At 43.2% G+C, this 26,780-nt stretch overlaps 1 protein-coding gene across 6 annotated transcripts in view; it reads right to left on the bottom strand.

The window, feature by feature from the left end:
• Window positions 1-26,780, bottom strand: part of dlgap4b (discs, large (Drosophila) homolog-associated protein 4b) — a 733,594-nt gene that overhangs the window by 573,514 nt on the left and 133,300 nt on the right. Inside the window, exon 1 of one of the 6 annotated variants that reach the window (XM_086005578.1) lies at window positions 16,467-16,483. The exons of the other annotated variants lie outside the window; for them this stretch is intronic. The gene's annotated coding sequence lies outside the window, so the exon portion shown is untranslated. Of the gene's footprint in view, window positions 1-16,466; window positions 16,484-26,780 lie in introns of those variants that run through there. 6 annotated transcript variants of the gene reach the window in all.

The raw sequence follows: 26,780 nt of genomic DNA, 5'->3' as shown, positions 1-26,780 counted from the left end.
GGGACATTGGCTGAAAGGTATGATTCTGAGTATGACTATGTCAGGTTGCTGCATGACTAGCCTGTGGGACAGCTCTACTAATTTTGGCACAAGTCTCCAGATGATAGTGAGGAGGACTTTGGAGGGTCGACTGGGCTGGGTGTGCCATTGTCGTGTCCAAAGCCGGTGCTGAGGTCGATGTCGGGTGGTCTGTCCAGTTTTATTCTTATTGTTTTTTGTAGCGGTTGTGTACAATTGAGTTGCTTGTTAGGCCTTTTCAGAGGGCAGCTAAGAGTCAACCACATTGCTGTGGGTCTGGAGTCACATATAGGCCAGACCAGGTAAGGACAGCTGATTTCCTTCCCGAAAGGACATTAGTGAACCAGATGGGCTTTTACGACAATCTGATAGTTTCATGGTCACCATTACTGATACTAGCTTTTTTTTTGTTCCAGATTTATTTAATTAACTGAATTTAAATTCCCCAGCTACCATGGTGAGATTTGAACTCACGTCTCTAGATCATTAGTCCAGGCCTCTGGATTACTAGTTCAGTAAGCTAATCACCATGCAACTGAGTAGGGAGGATTGCAGACCCATGTGAAGTATGCATGTATAAGCGACTGCAGTATTTGAATTTAGAACTACATAGAATGTACAGCACAGAAACAGGCCATTCGGCCCAACTGGTCCGTGCCGGTATTTATGCTCCACACGAGCCTCCTTTCACCCTACTTCATCTAACCCTGTCAGCAGATCCTTCTATACCTTTCTCCCTCATGTGGTTATCTAGCTTCCCCTTAAATGCATCTATACCATTTGCCTCAATGTGGTAGCGAGTTCCACATTCTCACCACTCTCTGGGTAAAGAAGTTTCTCCTGAATTGCCTATTGGATTTTTTGGTGGCTATCTTATAAAAGAAAAAGACCATGCATTTCTACAGTATCTCTGTACTGCATTATATCTGAATTCGTACATCCACTGTCCATTTAATAAGGTACAAAAAGTTTCTAGTTCTTTTCCATGCTTATACTTAGGCGTTATTAGATTACCAACAATATGCTGGACTGCATTTATAATGGATAGTGATACTGTACATCCAGAACGACACTAAGGTACTAAAATGACAAAAGTGCCTTCTGTCCCTCATTTGCTCTCTCACACTCTAGATGATAATATAGATGCAAAAAGTAACTTTAATAGGCCACATAAATTCTACTTTATCACACTGTGTTTGACATTAGAGTTGCACAGAACGGGCTCCCTGATGGATTTGTGGATAGGTGCACTGCCCAGTATGAAACTGAAGCACACAGGTCACGAACAAGGTCAAGTTCAAACCCTGGTCTGTGCTGGTAGCTGATCACAGCAGTCGCAGAGGTAGTGATGCTGCACGTTCACGAGTTAAGGAGTGGGGTGAGAAAAAAATCAGGCCAGGGTTTCCCCTCCTGATTACGAGTGACTCCTGCTAGAACTATGTGGACATTGGGTGAGGGCAGGATTGGGCGAGGGCAGGATTGGGCTTGACAGAGAAGCCGCGCTCCCGTAGTTGAATGGCCCGCCTACACTTACTTTCCTGGCTCACAAATAAAGACTGGCCAGATGGGCGAAGCTCCAGCTACTGGCCAGTGGCTGTAGAGCTACACCTGAGTGTGAGCTAGCTTATTACGTAATGGGAAAGAGGTGTGGGAAGGAAAATTAATTTACAGAACATTTCTGTAGATATGCATGCCAAACACTTGACCTTGAAATGCTGCAAATCAACTTAATTGAAAAAAGGCTTAAATAATCTTACTAAATTTAACACTTTGGGGTAATTTTATGAGGGAGCCTTATCCACGGCAGCACAAATGAGATATTTGGACGTGTACCACCACAATTCTCTAACCATTGTGGTGTGCCAATTTTACGATTAGCACAGGAGACGGGCAAGGCTCCCCACTGGCAGCACAGACTTATAAAATTGCACCCTTTAAACATTAAGTACTTTTAAAATTCATCAGTTCCAAAGCAATTTAAGCACAACCACTGATATACAGGCTTCGACAGCTGAACTGGAAGAGTGTCATGTTTATGCCATTATTTTATGAATATTAGATTTACCTTGACGATAGATTTACATAGCACTGCCATTGAGCAATCAGCTTGATGGTTCTTCATTTGCTGTTCTGCCTTTCTTTGACCTCGTTCTCCTCTGTCGGAACCACTGCTTCACTATTCTTCACTGAGCATGCTCAAATTAGAATGAAGCCAGAGCTGGCTTTTCTGATTAATCATCCCGAAATGTCACCGAGTCCATATTTGTCCCTTGCTTCCACTCATTTCGTGCCTGGGATGTTGATCATTTCTTCTCTCAGAGTGAATGAGTCACCAGCATTCAAGGATAGCACTCAGTCAGAAGCAGCAAATAATCATTTCCAGCGCCCCGATCTGGGCTTCCATGCCAAGCAATATACTGTATTTCCTGACCAACTGCTCTAATGACGCAGGAGAGACAGCTGTGGCTCCATGTTCTACAACACCAGCAGATGTGAGCAGGTTACTTATTAGGTGAATGCAAAGCATGAATGAAAGGCTGGTAAAATTGTGTGACTCATAACGACCAAATCAATGTGGTGCTCAGGGTAGGAGCTAATGGTTTATCTTTCCACTATTCTCCAACAGCACTCAACATTTATTTCTGTACAGAAAACATTCCTTGTTTAAAAATTGTTTTGTTATGGGGCATAAAATTGTTGGCGCCCGGTTTCGGGCCCGGTTTGCGGCTGCAATGCGTGCCCAAACCTGGGGGCCTGAGGCCGGCCCGAACCAGGGTGTGGAGGGGATGTGGAGCAACAATGGAGGGCGAGGTGATCGGTATACTCTGCACTCCTGCTCCTCCTGGCTCCACAGCAATGATTGCTTTGTAATTTTGGCAAAAAACACTTAGCTTTTGGTGGCAGTTGCCCAGCGACCGCTTAAGAAACCCGAGTAGTGCAGGCCCGTCTCCTCTGTGACACTGGATATCAGCAAGGGGGCCTCAAACAGGCATAAGGCCCCTCATTTACATGACCAGTTTTAGGTGACCGCCAGGACGTCTGAAAAATCGCCTGACCCAATATCGGGTTGGAAATCTTTCAGGCATCCTTTAGCCGTGGGATACTAGTCCCCCAAATTGGCCCTCATTGCAGCCATTGTACTCCTGTAAAATGGGCACAACAAGGTCCAATTTCTATCCCAATATATTTTAATATTGGCTTTATGTTCTTTTGCAGCAAAAGTATTTGTTAAGTTAATAATGTAGCTCCATGAATACTTCAATATTCATCTTTTCTTATATTTACTCGAGTTAAAAAGCAACTGCTGCTTATTTTTTGGGAGTGGTATAATAATAGATGTAACTCTGTAGCCAATGTTTAATTAAAGAACTGTTTGGCAAGACAGTTTGCAACACCATGGACAGCCCACTGCAGGTGAAGATTCAAATTTAAAATGTTCTTCAGCACCAGGGACAGATCACAGTACGTGCCCTTCTGCAATTATCACATTTGAATACTCAGTACCACAAAATAACAGCACACATATGCTCTTCATAATTACAGTCATAATTTTAGTTGGCAAATAAAATGCTTGTTGTGACAACTTTTCATATTTGCTAATAAACCGCTCCTTTGTACTTTATTAAATCTTAAACCAACAGATTAGATTATGCTGAGGCAAGCCCTGTTCTTAAAAGGATGCCCAGCTCTTTGCGGCATTATTGTTAAATGATTCCAAAGTGTTTGGCTCCCTCACTCTAACTGGAAGTCCACCCCAAGTGTTGATCACTCTGTTACATGATGAAGAACTTTCTCATGTTAGTTCTAAATTTACCCCAATTGTCTGGCTTGTCACAGTTTAATGTGAATTTAGATTCCAGAGTTAACTTTTCAATATTGTTTACTATCTTATTTACTGCCATGATCCTCTCAGATACTTCCTTTCAAAGCCATAAAACCCAAGTTTCTCTAGTAGTTCCTCATAACTCAGTCTTCTGACTTATTCACATGTCTCTTCCCTGCACCACGTCCAGGCAACTCGAGAGCGAGCTTGGCTCAATGGTAGCACTCTCACCTCAGAGTCAGAATCCACACTCCAGAATTTGAGTACATAATCTATGCTGATATTTCAGTGCAGCCATGAGGCACCACTCCTTTGTTAGATGCGCTGACTTTTTGATGCGATGTTAAACTGAGGCTACCTATTGAGGTGGATGTAAAAGATCCAATGGCACTATTTGAAAAACAGCAGAGGAATTCTCATTTATCTCTCAACCAATACCACTAAAATAGATTAACTACTCACAGATGTCGTTGCTGTGAAATGCTTTGGGATGGTCTGAGTTTGCTACATAAATACAAGTTCTTTCTTTAATGTTTATACTGTGTCTCAGTGGGTGACTGGCACAGTATTCAAAGTGCAGTCTTTAAGCATGGCTTGCTCCAACTTACACTTCACTGTTTTGCCTCTATAGTTTCAGCATTCTATTTACGTTGCGAATTGTTGGTCAATAGCTATTTCACAAGTTAAGTGTAGCGTCTACTAATACCCATCCATCTCTTTCAACATAATTCTTAGTTACTGTGATGTCCATTCATGGAGTACGCATGTCTCCTGTTCTTTCCCATGTGCAGATTTATACATGCTCATCTACTTGCATTTTTATCTAATTTATTTTTCAGGTCCTTCTGATTAATTTATCTAACAAGTGGTCACTGTTGCTTATCCTTCAGCTAATTTTTTAGCCATTTCCAGATGTTACTTTGACTCCTCACTGCTTTGCACTTGAGCAGATGACCTTCCTGTGGAACGTGGTCAAAGGCTTATTGGAAGTCTGCGTACATCACACTCACTTTCCACTGCTCACTTGGGATGCCCTTTCCTCAGAAGAATCTAGCAGGTTGGTGAGGCAGTATCTCTCCCTCCTTAACTTTTGGTTAATATACAGACAATCCTCAAATCTATTGCTGGTAACAATTCCGTTACCATATCTTTTTTGATAGGCGAGTGATGGGTCTGCAATCTTGTAATATTCTTAATTCTGTTGTAAATGTTACTGACATTGCGACATCAATCTTTATTTTATTCTCCCTTCAATTTTCTCCCCTTCTGTCCTTAAGGAGGCAATTTACACTGGGGTACGGTTACATAGGTGCAAGCCACCCGCTGGTATTTCACCCAAGTGACCATTCTTCATGTGTGAGTTTAGATAGGGAGTGTTATTTATCATAGGTGAATTCCAACTGAACCTCATTCTCTTATCACCATAATGTCCACAGACATCTTCCAGAGGTCACTGGACAGCAATCAGGAGTGGGAACCCCAGCTCATTCCCCCCTCCCTATTCTATAACTGTGGAAGCCAATTGTAGCATCCTTATCACTTCCCTGGCCGAGGTCAGCTGATGGCGACAGAACCTGTAACTTGTTTGGCCCTGTTCCATATGAGGCAGTGAACTTACGAACTGAACCATTGAAAGAGTGACATCATACATTTTTTATGACAATATTATGTTGCTGTCACCTTCAGTCAAAACAGAAATCTGTCATGATCATTTCACTGTAGGAGAATCTATCATGACAAGAACATACTGTTAAATTGATGGAATGTGGGAGTATAAATCAACTCAAATCCCAGTTCTGCTGTGTCTCCCAGAGTCATGTCAGCCATGGCTCAGTGGTAGCACTCTCGCCTCTGACTCAGAAGGTTATGGATTCACGTCTCACTCCAGAGACTTGAGCATGAAATTTTAGGCTGACACTCCAGTGCAGTACTGAGTGCTGCACTGTCAGAGGTGCCATCTTTCAGATGAGACATTAAACTGATTTATAAAGGTTTAGCATAACTTCCTTGCTTTTACACTCCGTGCCTCTGTTTATAAAGACTGCTGTTGGTGTTTTATACAAAGTGTGAGGTCTTGAGTGTGACTGACTCTCAAAACTTTCATATAAATAGTTCTGTATAGATCTAGGGCTAAAAATTGAGCAGCACCCCCTTTGGGGCGTTAACTTCACCGGGTTAACATTAGTCTGGCCTCCCAGGTGGATGTAAAAGATCCCATGGCACTATTTTGAAGAAGAGCAGGGGAGTTACCCCCGGTGTCCTGGTCAATATTTATCCCTCAATCAACATCACTAAAACAGATTATCTGGACATTATCACATTGCTGTTTGTGGGAGCGTGCTGTGCGCAAATTGCCGTTTCCTATATTACAACAGTGACTACACTTCAAAATGGCTGTAAAGTGCTTTGGGATGTCCTGAGGTCATGAAAGGCGTTATATAAATGCAAGTCTTTCTTTTCTTTTTTCATTGTGCATGATGCATGTAAAGGATTACTTTATTACAAAGACAGCAAGGAATGTAGTTACATCTACTTAAAGTGTACATGATTATATAACCCAAAATAGAAAACCCATTAGCAGCTTCAGTTTGACAATTGTTGAGTGGTTCCTCATTTGTAAATAGGCTGATGGCTCTTAACATTCTGCTTCCTATAAGCACAGTTTCCTCTTTTGTAGCATGCACATTTTTTCCATAGCAACTCTTAAAAGTCTACCTTGATTACTTGAATACTAGTCCCATTTATGGAAAAGCTCTTACATTTCACACAACTGAACAGGATGCAAAAAAACTTATCATATGACATTGATCTCTGATGTCTAGGTTCTAAATTTTCTCTCTCTCGCTTCCTCAATAATTCTGGTCTGTATTTCATCAATACTGCCATAATCATTGGTCCTTTCTTTTTCCAAGTATACCCAATTACACGCTGTCCCTATGCTCTGTATCTAATGGGTTGAAATCAAAACTCATCACACTGTTTCCAACATTCTTACAGCCATGTTCATTAATATATATATATATATTTTTAAAAGTGCCAAACAGAACCAGATAAATTGCCTTAGAGAGGGTGCAACAAAGGTTCACTAGACTGGTCCCTAGGATGAGGGGATTGCCCTAAGAGGAGATATTGAATAGCCTAGGTCTATATTCCCTAGAGTTTAGAAGAATAAGAGGTGATCTAATTGAAACATATAAAATTCTTAAGGGGCTTGACCGGTTAATGCTGGGAAACTGTTTCCCCTGGCTGGGGAATCTAGAACACGGGGTCACAATCTCAGAATAAGGGGTCGGCCATTTAGGACCGCATTGAGGAGAAATTTCTTCACTTAAAGGGTTGTGAATCTTTGGAATTCTCTACCCCAGAGAGCTGTGGATGCTCAGTCACTGAGTATATTCAAGACAGAGGTCGATAAATTTTTGGGAACTAAGGAAATTAAGGGATATGGGGATAGCGCGGGAAGGTGGAGTTGAGGTAGAAGATCAGCCATGACCTTGTTGCATGGCGGAGCAGGCTTGAAGGGCCAAATGGCCTACTCCAGCTCCTATTTCTTATGTTCTTATGGTTATAAAGTTACACAGAAAATACAAATAAAGGGGTATGTACGCAATCAGTCACCTACATTTCTAGGCCAACGTTTTGGGCAAGACTTCAAGAAACAAAGACTTCATTTTCTTGGAATGATGATGATTGTTCTGTTCATTTCATGCAGTATTATAGGTCAAAAGGTCTCTGCCAAAATAAAAGTGCCTCGTAAGAGCAACTAGCAACTGTATTTAATGTGTTTTTATTTTAGCTAAGAATCTTAAGAAAGGTGGCACATTACATCTTTTGGGATGGTTTCCAGAATTTATGATTCTCCTAGGTGTGTTAGTGTGTTGATTTTACTGACCAGGATGCTTAATTGACTTAGCTGCCCTGTGCTGAAATTAATGGCTCCGTTCCTTTTCACTGCTGCTATAGCTGATGTGGACACCCAAGAAAACATTCCCATGAAAAACGATCGGCAAAACTTTTTACTCTGCAAAGCTTTCGAGATTCTTTCAGAGTGTGTGGCTGGTTGAAACTTCTTACTGGCTTAAAAAAGATTCTTGGTGGCATTTTGATGCCATTGCTCGGGGCCTGTAAATAGTTCATCTGCCCATCAGAATGGTGCATGGGCTGGGTTGAAAGAAATGTAAAATCGGAACAAAAGTATTATACAACCCTTTCTTAATTCAGTGTTTTTTTTTTAATAAGCTAGGGAAAATAAGTAACATCTATTTTTGGTGAATAAGTGAGACTCCAATCCGCAAATGGTTAAACAGTAGAAACTGAAACCACCAAAGAACAATGCATCAAAACCAGACTAGTTTGGCTACAGTCTTAGCCAAGTTATACTAAACATATCTACACTAACATTGTTGGTTCCTTTTCAAATATTAGCTAATCAAGGAGGCCTACAACAGTTCCTCTTCTTTCCATTATTTGTAACTTAAAAAATAATCAATTTATATAAAAATGGTTGGGCCAAACCGTTTATATTTATAATTGTGAAACAATTTACATATATTTTATGCATTGCAATGTACAATATATGGAAAGCTTGTTTCCTTTGCTTTAAATGCACTCTGTTCCTTTTTGTTGTAATAAGCCAATTATCTTTTTTTAAATGTCTAATCAGACCCCGGCTTTCCTAAAGTGTGCGAGTTCACCTGGAACATGAAGAAATTTGAAGTGCAATGTTGTAGAATTTATGAATGGTACGGCTTGAATGCGGTAGTTGGACTGTGCATTTTCACACCTGACAGAACTTCAGGGAACAGCTCGACCTTGAGATTACATCCTGTGAATATTACTGTTTAAAATAAGCAGGTTAACAACTTCATTAAAAGTAGCAAGCAAATCAATTTCATTCAGGTTAATTGTTCATTTGCCAATACTTGTGCAGCGTGATTCCAAAGCCATTGCTTTTGCGCACTGCTACTCCGCAGTGAAATCAAGCCTCTGCAGCATCTGTCAGCAAGTAGCACTGACACTGTTATAAATGTGTGCACGTTTGCCGATACTCAGTTAAGAAGTTTGTGTTTATATGTTCGAAGTGTTTCTCTTCCTTCCCTACACTAACACGCACAAAACCTATTAGGCAATGATTTCTGCATTCAGTAAGTGCACTTGGTACACTATTGAGAATGCAAAATGATTTTGGTGCGCATTGTAATTTTAGTGTAATGCATTTGTGCAAGTGGAATACCATGCACTCACAGCAGAGGGATCTCCCACTGGGATATTTATGTGTAAACATTAACAAGCGAGGAAGGCAATAGTACATGTATTTGACAAAGCGGTTTTCAGATGCATTGCGTACGAATGAGGTATCAGTCAAAAAGGACTTTATTTTCCAGATATCAGGAGGATAAGTACTTGTAGAGATTTTGAATGCCTTTGGTAGCAAAAAAACACCCAGAGTTTTCGACCAAAATTTGCAAAATGAAATCCCACCCGCAAAAATCTAAGGCATCTAAATATAAAACAGCACAACTGAGCAGCACAACAAGCTGGGGGATTAAATCCTTGACACCTATCCAAAAGTGCAGAAATTCTGCGAGACGAGCAACTTGGCCCAAGTTTACCAAAGTGAGAGTTTGAATTTTTGGCAGGGCAACTACCCTCAAGTGTAATAACAGGATTAGAGGCATGGGGTGCAGTTAGCCCTGCAGCTGAGTGCAATATCCACAACAAAAAGAGCAGCTCTGTTTCCAGGCCATAAAATGGACCCCAAGGAAACACGGCATTCAGCATTTTCTGTGGGTGAACATAAAGAAACATTTTTTTTTTACTAATCTGCCACTGGCTTCTAGTGACAGTGAATGAATCTTTCATTAATATTTCACATAAAAGAAATTATACCCCCAGTGTGAAACTACGAAGGACAACAAAAATTCACTATAGCATAGGAGGACATTCACACAACTGTAACCCCAGCGACCCTGCAGGATATCAGAAATACATTGTTTCAGTCATTTTAGGAGTCATTTTTTATATCTATTAATAATATTGTAAATTAACAATGATAGCTTTTTAAAAACATGTCACTTAAAATAAACTGTTACTTATTGTTTATCAATGTATATAGTTATATTTATCCGTGAGGATATGCAATTGGAAAGGTTGAATGTTACTGCCTGAATTCCTTACTGCTAAATGTGGAGCTTCTGACTCAATCACAACGCACAGAGCAATTCTGCATCAAAAACTCAAACTATGCTCAACTGTTTTCTCAACTTCTGTGGAAACTCATGTGTTACCTGGCACAGAGGATTCAGCATGACCAGCTAAAGAAGGTGAATTGGGCAGTGTTATTTAAGTTTGTTGGCACTACAGATGGCAGACACCTGAGCAGGAGAATATGGATATAGATGTAAAGTGGCTAAGCTTTCAGTACAAGGACATTATTGGGCCAACAGATATTTACCAAGAAATTGAGCACTTCAAAGCATTCCATAGATCAAAGGCTGGAGATGCTTCTTTGATCTTCATGGGACACTGATCTGAATGAAACTTAGTCCAAACCTCATATAAGCTGTATAATCTCTGTGGTTTATGAAGAAAAATGACACACAGTCAGCTCTGAGGGAAGGGGTTCGTGATATTCGAACAGGATTGAAGTTATATACAACTGAAGGCTTGTCAGAGGTGAGACATACCATTCAGACTGGTTAGTTAACTGGATTGCCACAATGGAGCCATTCTTAGCACATCTAAGGAAAGATGATGGTAGCTCATGATACCAATTTGTTCTTGGTCATGTCTAACTTAAGATTACACCGCCAAAAGCAAAAGCACATGATGTAGATATTGAGCTCTTTATACAAGTGGCTCATGACACATTTTGCTTTATTGCGCAGACCTCAGCAAGTGTCTGGGCAGCATCTGAGGATTCACCTGTTAATGTAATTCCTTCTCAACTGATATTGTTGTACAATGGTTTTACCAGGGTCTCATTTCTCTAATAACATGCACTGAGTATAAACTGAGCTTAGTAAAGAGGAAAAAAACTGCAGTACAAAAATGAAGCATACACATTTGCAATAGATTTTCAAATTGATAATTTGAGTCATTTCTGAGGGACCTAAAAATATCCATAACCTGTACACAGGTAGACTATCCTTTATCCGATCTTCCGAAAACCTCTGAAAACTGAAAGTTTTTTCGTTCAGCGTAAGTCGTGCGCACGACATGACCCGAGTGGCGCAAAACATGACAGGAGCGGTCTTCTGGGGCCCAGAACAAGAATTCCTGCAGACTGTCGACACGCCGGCCTTCGCTCTCGATGTTAAGTGTGACTGAGGGAGCTCTGCCTTTCCCTGTGAGCAGGGCAGAGGGTCACAGAGTTTCCTCCTGGGTAGGAGGTTGCAGGCCGAGCCGGGCAGTGTGAAGGAGGTACCGGGAGAGTGAACCCAACAATACAGCGGCCCGTCCGATATTCTTTTCTCCCCCCCCCCCGACCTGATTTGCGGGCCAGCTTAGCGTAGGAGTCAGCCGATATCCGGCTTTCCCACAACTGGCGGCGGCAGTCGAGCCCCAGACCCCCGCAAAGTCAAGGAATTCAGAGAAGCAGGAAGGGGAATGAGACACGGAACAGTCGCAAGAGGTAGCCTGAACTTTAAAAATTTATATTAAATGCAAATACTAATTACCAAATTAATTTAATGTTCAGAGTTTCCCAGTCTGAAATAATACCTTCTGAAATCCGAAAATTTCCGAAAACCGAAACACAGCTGGTCCCAAGGTTTTCGGATAAGGGATAGTTAACCTGTACTAAATAACTTGTATGAAGTTAGTTCTCTTTCATGTGGATATTTGGAGATTGTGTTGATGCTGGTGTGGTTGATGTTTTATGTGGTTATTTAATATGACTCAAACTAAACATATTATGAACCACACTTATTAAACATCAATGCCCTCTGACTGTAACATTTACATTGCAAGAGACATTTACTAGATTCATATATTCAACTGTTTTAAATCAATTCTTGTGTGTTTTATTTTAAATCAGTTGATTTTTGAATGTCCTGAGCCAATGCTGGTGCCACAGGCTAGGTAAGCTCCTCTAGTTCCAATTTCCATGGTATGCATCTGTTCCTCATCAATTTCACATACAGCACATTGTAACTATTTTATTGGGGCATGCAACAAGAACCACCACGGTAATTAAGGCATATCCGTTTTGTTTCAGCAGCTCAAAGGTAAGCTCAATCACTGAGCACATTGGGGGGGGGGAATATTAAGCTAAAACAAGTGTGGGTTTTCTTCAAAATGGGATTCCCGACCTGATCCTGCTTCCAACTTGCCCACTTCCGGTTTTAACAGAGGCGGGACTGGGGGATGGGGAGGCGGGCGCCCAACCCGCTCCCAGAGGGCGGAATGTCAATTTAAATATTATAATGAGGCTGGAAGTCTCTTTTTTAACCTCCATTTTGTTTTTAATTGCATGTGGATGAGTTTCACACAATTCGTGAAACCCGGCAGTTAAAGCAAGGCGGGGACTGCTGGATCCAGAAGATAAGTGGCTTTATACCTACCCTCTGGATCTAGGGTCCCTACCTAACCCAACCCCCACAATCGGAGATTCCCCCCATGAGGCCTCCGATCTCCTTCCCAGGCCTTCCCCCCCACCCCGCAACGATGATGCTGAGTCTGGCACAATCCTCCGGTGGCCGGCCCTAATTTTCTCTCTTCACCCACCCCCATCCCTGCCTGACCTCCACCCCCCCACCGATGCTTTCCCCGACCCGATTCTCTCTTCCCCCCCCCGCTATCTCTGCCCGACCTGCCCCCACCCCGATCCTGGCCAACACCGCCCCCCGCTCTTGATCCCTGGTCCTCTCTCCCCTCCGATCAATTGCCCGGCTCCTGGTACTCTCTCCTCGCCACCCCCTCCCCCCCCCCCCCACCAGAACCATTACCCAGCCCCTGGTCCTCTCCACAGCACCCCTCACACCCGATCCACTGCCCAGCCCCGATCCTTGATTCTCTCTCTCCCTCCACCTCCCCCGAGCCATTGCACGGCCGGGGCCCAGGCCCAGCCCTGCCCTCATGCGAACTCTTACTTTCTGTTCCATGCGGCTGCAGGCCTACCCGCCCACAGCCAGCCAGCCTCTCAATCTGTCTGGCTGCAGGCTGGAAACAGAGGCCTCACATGTTAAAGTCGGCAGGGCCTGCATCAGAAACCGCCCCCCACCCCCCCACCGCCCCCAACCTGCCTTCCTCCAGAAAATTCCGGCCATGATGTTACATTCATGGCCGTTATGCTCAACTTCAACTAATGGGTTTGTATGGATATCACAAACAACATCTTTACACAGACAATCCAACCACCCTCCCTATGTTTGAATAATGCTGGGACACATGAATTCTAAATAGCCAGTAATGCTTAGGACCGTGAAATTTAGCCATAACCAACCTAATAATATCAACATCACAGATTATCTGAATGTTAAAAGGAAGTGAAATCCCTCATGATCAAAGCACAACACTGGATTTTCAGATAGGGACATGTCGCTGACACCCAGTACTTATCTAGTATTTTGCTGCCTTGAAAATTATTTTTAATTTCTCTTTTTGGAAATATGTTTGAAGCATTAAGAATGCATCATCATTGCCTGTGCACTCCTTTAAACAATCTGACATTTTACTTTGCACAGTGCCAGTATAATCTCCCTCCAAAACTTGAAAGGCTCAATGGCAACCAAAAAACTAGGGGGCTGCTGTGATATTCACTGGCACAGGAACAGTGGTGGAATTTACAGAAACACTGTCCAAATCTGGAACAATCAAGTCACACATTGTTATGATGGTTTCCATTCTTATTAAAATGTCATCACACACTGCTCTTCAGATAGACCAAGCAATTTAATCTTTAACCCAGAAATCCTTCTACTGAATAGCCTCCTCTTCTGTACTTGGGCCTATTTTTTGTTCATGATCCTCCTCAAAAATATTCCATTCAAAGACGCATTCCAAAATGGCAAGACAGTCGGTGAAAGTACGCTTTTCTTTTTAAACGTAATCTGATCTAGTCTTTAGTTCTGCTGGTGCCAGAAATTGTTGTCACTTCAGAAAATCTTATGTTGTCTACATTTGTTTCGGCACATCCCAGTAATTGACTAAATTAGTAGTTTTACACAACGTGCTGACTGTACTTTTCATGCAAATAAACAGAGGACACAGAAGTTGGATTGGCATAAAATCAGTGGAGAAACTGATTTCTGCCAAAACTCCAATTTTCCACTCGACAGAAAATCAAGCAGAGAATATATTTAAACTTGAAAAACAGTCCAAGGTGCTGCTGGTCCAACAGCTGAAACATTTTCCCCTCAAAACTTGTTATAATGAGCAAGTAATTCACTGAGTAATCATGTTTTCTGCTAGGCAATTTACATTACCCGTATAGGCTTGCATTCTCTTTGTCACCTCTGCTTTGCACATTGTTTTCCTACAGTGGAGCCATTCACATTAACAGAATTACTGCACGCGTATTGGACAGTCTTCAATGGACAATAAAAAAAAGCAGATGGCCTAATTGCTGATGAGTCATTAAAAAGAGTGAGAGACTGCTACATCTTCACTAAATCAAATCAGACGACAGGATAGTTTGAGAAGTGCCAGCTACCTTGATGTTTTAAGACAACCAAGTTGAATGTCACAAAAGAGATTACTCATTACCAACTGCTTAATTCATGTCCTTAGGTAAGGAGCATTGGCAAACAGATGTACTTAGAATGACACCATCCCCTTTTCCTGGATGCTGACCAAAAGGTTGGTGCAGGTTAGAGTGGCTCCTCCTTGCAACCACACCCCATTTTTGCCTCAAACCCATTTCACAGCTTAGTCCTGGACATACAGACATACAAAAATGACGGGCAGGAAAAGACCAGCTGGTCCACCAAGCCTACTACACACCACGATAGCTGGGCCATCATGGCTAAACTCTCCTTCCCTCCCCTGACTCCTGCCCCCACAACCCACCCTGCCAATCCCCAGCCATATAATCTGCTGGGAAAAGCAAAAAACAGAAAAAACCCAGGGCCAATAAGGGAAAAAAAATACTCTGTACAATTCCTCTCCGACCCCTAAGCAATCAAAACCAGTCCAGGAGATCACATGGACCAAGTATTACCTATAAAGACATTTACCTTCTATATGATGTGATTTCTGACCCAGTCAGGAACCAGTCCAGCTCCCTCTTGAAGACATGCTGAGAGTCCGCACCCACCACACCAGCCATCAATGTATTTCAGAGGCTCACAATTCTCTGGGAGAAGCACCGCCTAATACCCAATCTATTCCTACTCTTACATAGTTTAATCTCATGTCCCCTGGTCGTCCCCAACCTGTTAAACAGGAATAATCTATCAATAGGGTCGCTATTCAGCCCTTTAATTATTTTACAGACCTCTATAAGGTCACCTCTCAGTCTACGCTGCTCTAAAGTAAATAGACCATGGTCCTTGAGCCTATCTGTGTAGTTGAGGTTCGAGTGTAGTCGAGTACAGGAACAAGGATGTCTTGCTGCAGTTGTACAGGGCCTTGGTGAGACCACATCTTGAGTATTGTGTGCAGTTTTGGTCGCCTTATCTGAGGAAGGATGTTCTTGCCATGGAGGGAGTGCAGCGAAGATTCACCAGACTGATACCTGGAATGGCAGGAATGACGTATGAAGAGAGATTGGGTCGATTGGGCTTATACTCGCTGGAGTTTAGAAGAATGAGAGGGGATCTCATTGAAACTTATAAAATTCTAACAGGACTAGACAGACTAAATGCAGGAAGGATGTTCCCGATGGCCGGGGAGTCCAGAACCAGGGGTCAGTCGAAGGATAAGGGGTAAGCCAATTAGGACAGAGATGAGGAGGAATTTCTTCACCCAGAGAGTGGTGAACCTGTGGAATTCTCTACCACAGAAGGCAGTTGAGGCCAATTCATTAAATATATTCAAGAAGGAGTTAGATATATTTCTTAAGGCTAAAGGGATCAAGGGATATGGGGAGAAGGCAGGGACAGGGTACTGAGTTTGGTTGATCAGCCATGATCTCATTGAATGGTGGAGCAGGCTCGAGGGGCCAAATGGCCTACTCCTGCTCCTATCGTCTATGTTTCTATGTTTAAGCTAGGAATCATTCATGTAGCTCTCCTCTGGACCTTTTCCAAGGCCACTATATTGCCCACCATTTGTGGGGACCAAAACTGGGCACAATACTCTAGATGGGGTCTGACCAGCAACCAGTACAGTGTCAAAATGGTGTCCTTTGATTTATACTGAATAGTTATATTAACACAACCCAATACTTTGATAGCTTTAACTACAGTTTCTCTACATTGGTCATGAACCTTTAGTGATTTGTGCACAATAACACCAAGATCTTTTTCTCTCTCGGCCCCTTTAAGTATGGTTCCCTGCAAATAATACGCGTATTCTTTGTTGGCCCGACCAACAGGCACGGCACTACATTTATCTAAATTAATGCCATTTGCCAATGTGTGGCCTACTCCCCTAGCACATTTAAATCTTTTTGGACTTTATTGCACTTCGCTACCGTCTTAACCCTTGCACAGATTTTAGTGTCATCTGCAAAATTACTTACCATACTCCCAACCAATGTTCCCTCGAATATTTGTTTTGGGTGCGCGGCCCATTCAAACTTCCGCGCATGCGCAGTTTGTTCATTGAGAAACTGGCAAGCGGCCTGCACGGGAGCTTCAGACAGCTGTGCGGCCTAAACAGCAACATTGCTCCCAACACCGCTGTCCAGGTCATTGATAAAGACCGTGAAGAGTAGTGAGCCAAGGACCGATACCTGGGGGACACCATTAGTTACATGTCTCCAGGCTGAAGCATATGCGTTAACCAAAAACTTTTGGTTGCGAGATTGGAGCCAATTCTTAATCCAGCATTTCAAATTTCTACCGATACCACAAGATTCCATCTTGTAAAGTTACCTAGGGCTGAATTTTGCCGGCGCTCAGAGGGTTGGTTCGAAGGCGGGTTCGCTGTCAAAATCAAAAAGATTGACAGTGGGGCGGTATCCTGCTCTAAACCCCCCTCCTTGTGAGTTTCCCTAGTGCTGGCTCTGCCTGCGCTTTTCAGACCCGGCACTAAGCAGTGAGCCACGCAATTGTACAAGTTAAGAGGGTGTTTAAAGCCATTTAATCACCATTTTACCATGTACAAAGCATTGTCCCAAGTTTTCCACGAGGTTCCCGTCGCTCGGGGATCACGCCAGCTAAGTATGTCGGATTCTGAACAACTCTCCATTTCTTTGAATAGGTGACAGCTGCAAAAGTGGTATAAAAGCTACCACTTTACAGCTGGTCACTTTCCAATGTCAGAAGCTGGAACATTAATGATTTGGAACCCACTTTTGAGCTTTACGCAATTTTGAAGTGTTTGGAGTAATCTCTCTATCAACTGTCACCTCCTTGGAACAACCTATCTCAACATTGACAGATTACTTCTGTCATCTCAACCTCACCTGTCATCTATTCCATCAGCATTGGTGCCCTTGAAAAAAATCTCACTTTGGTCCTCAAAATCCCTACACGATCAGCCCCAACACCAGCAGCACTGGACACACCAGCAGCACCAACATCCACACCAACCTTCTCCGCAATCAACTGATGCTACACTGGACACAGGGCATCATCACCCATGCACATTGCTGCCCGGGATGCCAGCGATGGCCTCACCATGTCCAGATTTGCTTCACTTAACACTGAACACCCTGGCTGCCACATGATGCACCAGGTTGGTACCACCCCACACCAGCACCATAAAGCATCTCTACAATGTCCAAGCCATTCCTTTCACACTCATCACCATTGGGGGCTGGTGGGGGGGGGGGGGGGGAGCTGTTATGTCTCACCGTTCACTGCAACTCACTAAGCCACTTCCAAAGGTGCACACAAATCTGTCCGAGAATGCAAAGTATTCAAAATAAAGATTTCAATGTTTGACAGCACATTACCAGAAACTTCACATAAACATTGGCTAAACCACTAAGTGCCTACCCTTGTGTGTTTGTAGTTGGTATGCTTACAGTAGGATGAGGGTGAGTGTGAGGGGTGGCTAGTGAGATGGGGAAGTGATATTGTAGATAGAGAGGGATGGGTGGTGGTGCAAGGTAAGTTGGTGTGAGTAAAGATGTGCAGGAGTATGATAGGGAAGGCAGATGGGGATGTGATGAGTGGCACAGCAGGATGAGGTTGAGTGTGGCTTGGCAGTAATGTTTTGTGATCTACTGAGATCATTGAAAGGCTTGTGCCACTGCAGCCTTGTCCTCCTGACCACATCCCTGCTTGTGCCCTCCTGTGCAATGTGCAACCAGGCTGCGTTGGTCTACTGGGGAGGTGTCTTTTGCCCATTGGAAGGGAAAAGAACCTCCCTGCGTGCTGTGACTCCCTCCATATGCAGATGGAGGGAGTCACATGGGAGAGCCTGGGTGCAGCCATGCACCTTTGTGCAGTGCTTGTCAGTGTTTGCAGCACCTCAATGCTTCAGAACACTGACAGCACAAATGTCAAAATCAATTTGGACGTGGTCCCTTTAAGGAAACCGGCTGATGACGCGTCATCAGATGATGTCATCAGACCCGCTTCCTTTTAATTGGCCGGGAACATCGCAGGACAGGCTTAACAAGCCCAATCAGGGCAAAATCACTTGGAGGAGGCGGGATGAAGACGGGTGCGGAGTTTGAGGCCGCTGCCTGCTCCGGCTGCACCAGACTTGCCACGGTTGGCGAAATCTCAGCCCTAGTGTGAGGTACCTTATCAAAGGCTTTCTGAAAGTTCAAGTAGACAATGGCTACCGGTTTTCCCTCATCCACTACCCTAGTGACTTCCTCAAAAAACTATCAAATTTGTTCGGCACAACCTGTATTTTCAGAAGCCTAGTTCTGAATTTCTAATGACCGTTTCCCTTTCCCAGTGATCATAAAAGACATCTCTTATGATCCCTTCTAGCATCTTCCCAAAAATGGATATCAGGCTTATAGGCCTGTAGTTCCCTGGCTCTAATTTTTCCCCTTCTTTGAAAATTGGAACTAAATGAGCTAGCTTCCAGTTTAAGGGAACTATCTCTGACTCTATTGAACTATTGAAGATATGGGCAAGGGGGCTCGTAGAGCAGCTGTCCCATCTCCTTAATCACCCTTGATGGATATTATCCAAATCTGGAGCCCCCATTTTGAACTTCCCTAATCTACCCAAAGTGAAATTGCTATCTATTTTAATATTAATATTGCTGCTCAATACTGAGAACCCCTCATCTGGAACATAAGAATCATCTACAGGAGTATAGACTGATGAGAAATAGTCATTCAGCAGCTTTTGCCATAACCTGTTGTGTCGTGACTCATTTTAAATGTACATAATTGCCAAAATGTCGAGCAGATATTTAAATGAAGACTGTCTTGTGACAAATTTCATGGTATTGTTACGGTCCACAGGTGGATCGAGGCACAATGAGTTTTGTATGAACTTATGGTATTCTGAGTAAATTTAAAGCTAAGGAATAAAATAGCCAGTGTTTCTGACTTTCAAGAGGTAGCTTTTGTCATCGATGTCTACACAGTGTTAATGTGTTAATTAAGTGCGGAAGGCATCTTTGGGACGTACGAAGGACTCCCTGCTGTGGATCATGTAACCTGGAGATGGGGCTGTCAGAGGAAGTGTTAACAAGCGTTTTTCTAATGTTTATCTGGAATATGTCATATATTTTACGCAATGACTAATGAGATGCTTAACAGAGAAAAAAAGACTCAACGACAAAAGTGCAGGAACCAGGATGGTCTTGGGTGAAATGGGACTAAAAGCAAGTGCTGGACCATGTTGCAGACTGTTGGTAAACAGGCTCTCATTACATTCACTGCTGTGAGGAGCAGAGTAGTTTTAAAAGATCAGGCCATTTGCTGCTGTCGTTGTACAAAGCTTGTTCTGTTCTGTGTTTTCGCTACTTGTAAATTTATTCAGAAACAGAGAGCAGCTTGAGCGGGTGTGCTAATTTTACATCTTCCAGAGCAGCTTAGAGAGAAATAAAATGCAGTGCATAGTTGTGAGCTAGGATTGTGTGAGTCCTGAAGGATATGAGGTCTCTGCAGGGCTGAAAAGCGCAGGGATCCAGCTTCAGATTTGCAGGTTGACATGTGGGAAAGGCAACAATTCTGCTATGAGACAACAGCTCATTACAATACTCTAAATACACTGGGAGCAGCAAGTTATGAGAGTTACCTGTCTCGTCGCAGTCTTCATCAAAATTGTTTAGCAAAGACACTTTTACACAATTTTATGTTTGGCAAAAAAATTCAACATGACAGATTGACACCAAACTACTCTTCTTCACCAAATACAACAAATTTGTGAGCAAAGTCTTGTAATCCATAATCCGAGCCAATATTAATCAGTAATTAAAAATGCATGGGGTCATCAAATCCAACCAGGATAGATTTATTAAAGGCAGGCCATGTTTGATACATTTAATAAAAACTTTGTGAGGAAGTGACCAATTGGATGGATAAAGGAATGCAGTAGATTATATTTGGATTTTTTGAAGGCGATCAATAAGGTGTCTCACAAGAGGCATATATTATAAGAGGAAATGTAGCAGTATAGATAGAAAGTTGGTTGATGGTCAGGAACAAAGTTAGAGTAAATGGACATTGCTCAGATTGGAGAAGAGTTGGAAGTGATATACCCCAGGAGTCAGTGCTGGGCCCACTTTTGTTCTTGGTATATGTAGATTTGGACTTGGGTATAATGAAAACATTCTTATAAGTTGAGTAACACAAAGTAAGGAGCTTGGGAAACAGTGAAGAGGACTTTAACAGGCATCAGGAAGACAGACACGTTTGCAGAATGGGCAGACAGGTGGCAGATACAACTTAATGTGGATAAGTGTGAGGTATTACACTTGGGCGGGAGAACCAAGGAACGACAGTATACACTTAGTGGAAAGTCGATGAAGGGTGTGGTTAATTTTTTTTGTTCTCGGGATGTGGCCGTTACTGGCAAGGCTGGCATTTATTGCCCTTCCCTAGTTGCCTATAGGTGGTGGCGATGGACCTTCTTCTTGAACCGCTGAAGTCCATGTGATGAAGATGTTTCCACAATGCTGTTAGGTAGGGAGTCCCAGAATTTTGACTCGGCGACGGTGCAGATGTGATTTCGAGAGGAACACAAAGGCTAACAGAGAGGCCTAGGACTTGCAATACATAATTCCCTGAAAGTGGGAGTGCAGGTAGATGAAGTCATAAAAAAAATGGCCAATAGTATTTTGGATTTTATTAATGGGGCAGAGTACGAGAGTAAAGAAGTAATGATAAATTTGTACAAAAGAGTACTGAGTGCTCCTCCTAGCCCCACTGGGAAAGTATGGGCCACTGCAGCCCTGGGTCCTGTTCACCCACCACCCCTGTGCTCGCTGACCTACACTGAATTTTAAAATTCTCATCCTTGTTTTCAAATCCCTCCATGGCCTCGCCCCTCCCCTCCCCTCCCTATCTCTGTAATCCTTCCGAGATATCTGCGCTCCTCCAATTCTGGCCTTTTAAGCATCCCTGATTTTAATCGCTCAAGCATTGGTGGTCGTGCCTTCAGCTGCCTAGGCCCTAAGCTCTGGAATTCACTCCCCAAACCTTTCCGCCTCTCTACCTCTCTTTCCTTCTTTAAGACGCTTCTTAAAACCTACCTCTTTGACCAAGCTTTTGGTCATCTACCCTAATTTCTCCTTATGTAGCTCAGTGTCAATTTTTTGTTTGATAACGCTCCTGTGAAGCGCTTTGGAACATTTTAATACATTAAAGGTGCTATATAAATACAAGTTGTTGTTGTTGGGCTCCCCCCATCACCCGTGAGACCCTGCTGCGCCCTCCCCCTACCCCCGACGAGTTACCCGACTGCCAGCAGCAGCATCCATTCTGCCCAACTTTTACCTGCTGACAGCTGGCCAGCTGTCTCTTTACATCTGTTTCAGGCGGGCAGCTACACAGTGAGATTTAAATGAGGCCCGGTTATTATTACTGTATTATTGGCCGGACCTCCCACAAAGACTCCCAGACAAGCAGCCTGCATGTCTGACAGCTTCTCATTCGGGCTTTCAAATTCCCCCCTTCTAAGTTTGAATGCGACCCCAAAACTTTGAACTCAACTACCCTCTTCAGATAAGTTTCACTGATGGACACAAGACCTTACCGAAGCAAAATGGGAAAAGAAAAGCTGGCAGGATCAGTTCTCCTTTTCAGAAGTGAATCTCCTGTTGACTTATTACAGTGGAAATATGACAGGGAGAGGCAGCTATGAAGGCATCTAATGGGAAACTCATTAAAGCAAAATCCACTTAGACAGCTGCGGTTTTGAGGCAACAAGTCTCTCAGTTATAACAAACTATCAAAAAACAGATCTCTTCCCACCACTGATTGACTAATGAGCTATCAAAACAACAGTAGCACTCCAGTAACACCTAAGGTAGGATGCAACTAGAATATAAATGCTGCAGTGGGAGCAAAATCACTGTCGACTTTATAAATTCATCTGGATTTTAAGACATACATTGATCTCATGCTGTATAATAGGTGAAAAGATAAATACACGCAAAGCTGGCAATGAGCAGTTTCATTGATAGTCATAATGTAAATACATTTCTACCATAAATCATTGATTACAAGTTGGAGCTCGACTCTCTCAACCTTGAAATGAGATGTGCAGTTCATCTAGTGGCAACTAATATCCATTATGAACCTTATGCTGTGACAAAAATAACCCCCCGCCCCCCCGCGATGAAATCCCCTTTCTTCAAAGGGCTATCCTTCTGGCCACAATGCAACCTGGTAAAGGATCAGTGTCCTACATTGCTTTTTGTTCATAATAATATTTCGAAGGTGCACATCAGTTTTGATGAGAAAATGGGTTTGCTTTGAAATCTGCATGATTCCTCTTCCACATCTTTGTCAAATCCATTTTTAGCGAAGTGCTTCCTAATCTCATTGCAGGAAACACATTATCCTAAATACATCTAATCCCTCTCCAATACACGTAAAAGCTATGGCTTTAAATGGCACTTTATTAAAATTCTTAGGATGGTCGTACTGCAAATGAGAGGACAGATGGCAAATGAAATTTAACACTGTCAAATATGAAGTATTGGGTATTGGGCAAAAATAATGTGTGACATAAGTACAAAATTAATGGAATCGAATTCGCACAGGAAGACTCAGAAAGGAACCTAAGGCTTCTAGCGGACTTGCTATGGCTGATGTTCAGGCAATTAAAATAACAAATTGCTTTGGAGGCAATGAAGGAGAAGAAAATAAACATTCAGGAGCAGTGTGAAGCTCTCTGGAAGCAGATTGAAATGGAGAGAGAGAAGCATTGCAACAACTGGAAAGAGAACAGAGTTTTGCAACAGTAGCGATTGTTGCCAGGATCTTCAACCTACAGGATATGGTGAAAGAATCGGAGAAATCTCTGACTGATCTCAACAATCTTTCACAACATTTGTGAATCCAAGCCTACTTGTATTGGTAATGAATGACTGTACAACCAAGTGGAATAATTTTAATACAATTCTGTGGATCTGTAACTTTCAATTGCAATGAAATATAAACCACTTGTGTATTATTAAAGATCACTGCATATATTTTTATTATTCAAGATTCCTCATTTGCTTAATTTATTAGTGTAACTTGCTTTGGCAGTATATATATATATAAAAATTTAATAAATGGCTGCTGGAATATATATCGAAAACAATAGAAAATAAGTATGGTGAAACTAAAACACATTGATTAGACCACACTTAGGGGGATAATTTGGGGGCGCCAACTTCGCCGAGGCGTTACTTTTAGCGCCCCGAAAAAGTTAGCACCCCTGCGCCGTAAATTCAGTGGTAGCACCCCAAGCAGGAGGCGGGGCGCTACTGGAAGCAGTCAGCACCCTGAATCAAAAAGGGGAAGGGGGCAGGTGCTGCAGGCAGCCCCCAAAAAAATGGCTGTCCGACACCTGCCCTTTAACTTGTGTCGCCGCGGCTGCAAAAACGCCACCCTGACCCTGTTGGACATATCGTCCGGCGATAGGTCAGGGGGCGCAACTGACGTTTGCGGCCGGGGCACGAGGGGGGCACTGCGCACGGCGATGACATCATCGCTGGAAGCGCAGTGCCACGGGATGCTCCCGGCTACTGCCGCTGCTAACCTCCCACTGAATTTCGCGGGAGGCATTAGCAGCGCCGCGCCCGGGCATGAGGGGCTTTGTGCCCCATTAGTGCCCTCGGGGGTGCCAACGGGAGGCACAAAAGCAACCCAATTTTCCCCCCCTAGTATTTTAGGGTAGATTTAGCACTAATGTTCATCAGGAGAGTAGTTACACCACGAGCACAAGGGGAATCACCGTATCGGGAAAGTTGGCCTCGGGTCCATTTTCTACTGGGCAACTATTGTGTGGTGTTCTGCACTTTTTGTGCTAGAGTGCATGTGCCTATTTTGTGTCCCAGATTTGATGCAAAATTGTTTTATAAGTGCCTCAAATATTCCTGGTTGAAGTAGCACAAGATGAAGCACGGCATGCCATGAACATAAGAACATAGGAAATAGGAGCAGGAGTAGGCCATTCGGTCTTCGAGCCTGCTCTGCCATTTAATTGGATCATGGAGACCAAAACTGTACACAGTTCTGCAAGTGTGGTCTCACCAAAGCCCTAATTGTAGTAAAACTTCTTTACTCTTGTACTCCAATCCCTTTGTAATAAACACTAACATATCATTTGCTTTCCTGATTGCTTGCTGTACCTGCATGTTAACTTTCTGTGATTCATGTACAAGGTCACCCAGGTCCCTCTGAATACCTGCATTTCCCAATTTCTCACTGTTTAAAAAATATTCTGCTTTTGTATTTTTCCTACCAAAATGGATAGATTCATACTTCTCCACATTATATTCCATCTGCCATGTTCTTTCCCATTCACTTAATCTGTTGATATTCATTTGCAGCCTCTTTGTGTCCTCCTCACAACTTACTTTCCCACCTAGCTTTGTATCATCAGCAAACTTGGATACATCAGACTCAGTTCCCTCATCTAAGTCATTGATATAGATTGTAAATAGCTGAGGCCCAAGCACTGACCCTTGCGGTACACCGCTAGTTACAGCCTACCAACCTGAAAATGACCCTGTTTTCTGTCCGTTAACCAATCCTCAATCCATGCTAATGTATTACCCCCAATCCCATGAGCTCTAACCTTGTGTAATAACCTCTTGGGTGGCACCTTATTGAATGCTTTTTGAAAATCCAAATACACTACATCCACTGGGCCCCCCCTTATCTACCCTGCTAGTTACAACCTCAAAAAACTCTAACAGATTCGTCAAACATGATTTCCCTTTCATAAATCCATGTTGACTCTGCCCAATCATATTATGATTTTAAGTGCCCTGTTACCACATCCCTAATAATAGATTCTAGCATTTTCCCTACTACTGCTGTCAGGCTAACTGGTCTATGGTTCCCTTTTTTCTCTCCCCCTCCTTTCTTGAATAGCAGGGTTACATTTGCGACCTTCTAATCCACAGGGACCATTTTAGAATCTAGGAAATTCTGGAAGATTAAAACCAATGCAACCACTATCTCTGCAGCAACCTCTTTTAAAACCTTAGGCCATCGGGTTCAGGGATTTGTCAACTTTTAGTCCCATCAATTTGTCCAGTACTATTTCTTTACTAATACTAATTTCTTTAAGTTCCTCATTCTCACTAGACCCTTGGTCACCCGCTGTAATGTATATATAGAATGTATATACCTTTAAGGGGGGAACTACTTTTTACAGCTCATGTATACTGCAGTATCGGCAGTGACCACACCTGTATATAGCACTGAGTAGTAATCTGTACAGTTCAGTTCCAGAGTGAGCCACGTTGAGTAAACACCTGTTGTACCGTTCTCCTGCAGTCTTGTGTCTTATTACTGATGGACACAACATTGGCGACGAGAAAAATTCGATCCTACCTGCAACTCTGCATCACCTCCCAGGGATTCGTTCCTGGAGACCAGAAGATTGGAGGTTAAGGCCAGAGACACGGGCGTCGACCACGGGTAACCGCCCAGTCATCCATCAGAGCAGCAGAGACTCGAGAATTGCGGGGGAGGCTGTTGAGAGCCAGGCTTGGCTTTCCAGTCGTGGTGGTCCAGAGAAACGGGCTGCCAACAGGTAGTGTGCAGACCCTTCCTGGACAGCGGCGGGCTAGAGCCCGACCGAGCGGCACAGCAAAGGGCCGAACAGCGTCGACGGGGGAGAGAGAGAGAGGGCAGAGCGCACAGGGTGCAGCCGGTGTTCAGGGGCCGAGCAGCGTCAAGGAGAGAGAGAGAAACGCGCAGAAACCCGCGAGGTGCCGCCATTGCCACGAGGACTGCCGAGAGCGGCGTTGGCAGCAGCGTAGGAAGGCCCGCGGAAAACTCGTTGGCAGCAGCGGGGGAGGAAGGAAAGCGCGGGAGACACCATTTTAAGCCATTTTAAACCACACCCAAAATGCCGAAGAGTGGCAGTATCACCACATTTGACAATGAAGTCGAAGATTGGACTACATATGTCGAACAAATAGAGGTATACTGCAAGGCAAATGAGGTGCCAGATGACAAGAAAGCGCTGGTATTGTTAAACTTAATGGGTGCAAAGACGTATGGTTTATTACGAAATCTAGTAACCCCAGCGAAGCCAGTGGAAAAGAGTTTTGGAGACATAGTGACGATACTACAGGAACATTTAAACCCCACACCGCTGCTGATAGCAGAAAGATTCAAGTTTCACAAATGGAATCAGCATAAGGATGAAAGCAATGCTGAATATTTAACAGAACTGCGCAAACTATCGAAACACTGCCAGTTTGGAATGGGACTGGCAGATACCTTAAGGGACAAGTT

The sequence above is a fragment of the Somniosus microcephalus genome, chromosome 13 (assembly GCF_052327205.1).
Source record: "Somniosus microcephalus isolate GS21.2 chromosome 13, FLI_Smic_1.0, whole genome shotgun sequence".
In the NCBI taxonomy this organism is placed as follows: domain Eukaryota; kingdom Metazoa; phylum Chordata; class Chondrichthyes; order Squaliformes; family Somniosidae; genus Somniosus; species Somniosus microcephalus.
Note: the sequence above shows the minus strand (reverse complement) of the source record. Positions and strands in the feature narration are given on the sequence as shown.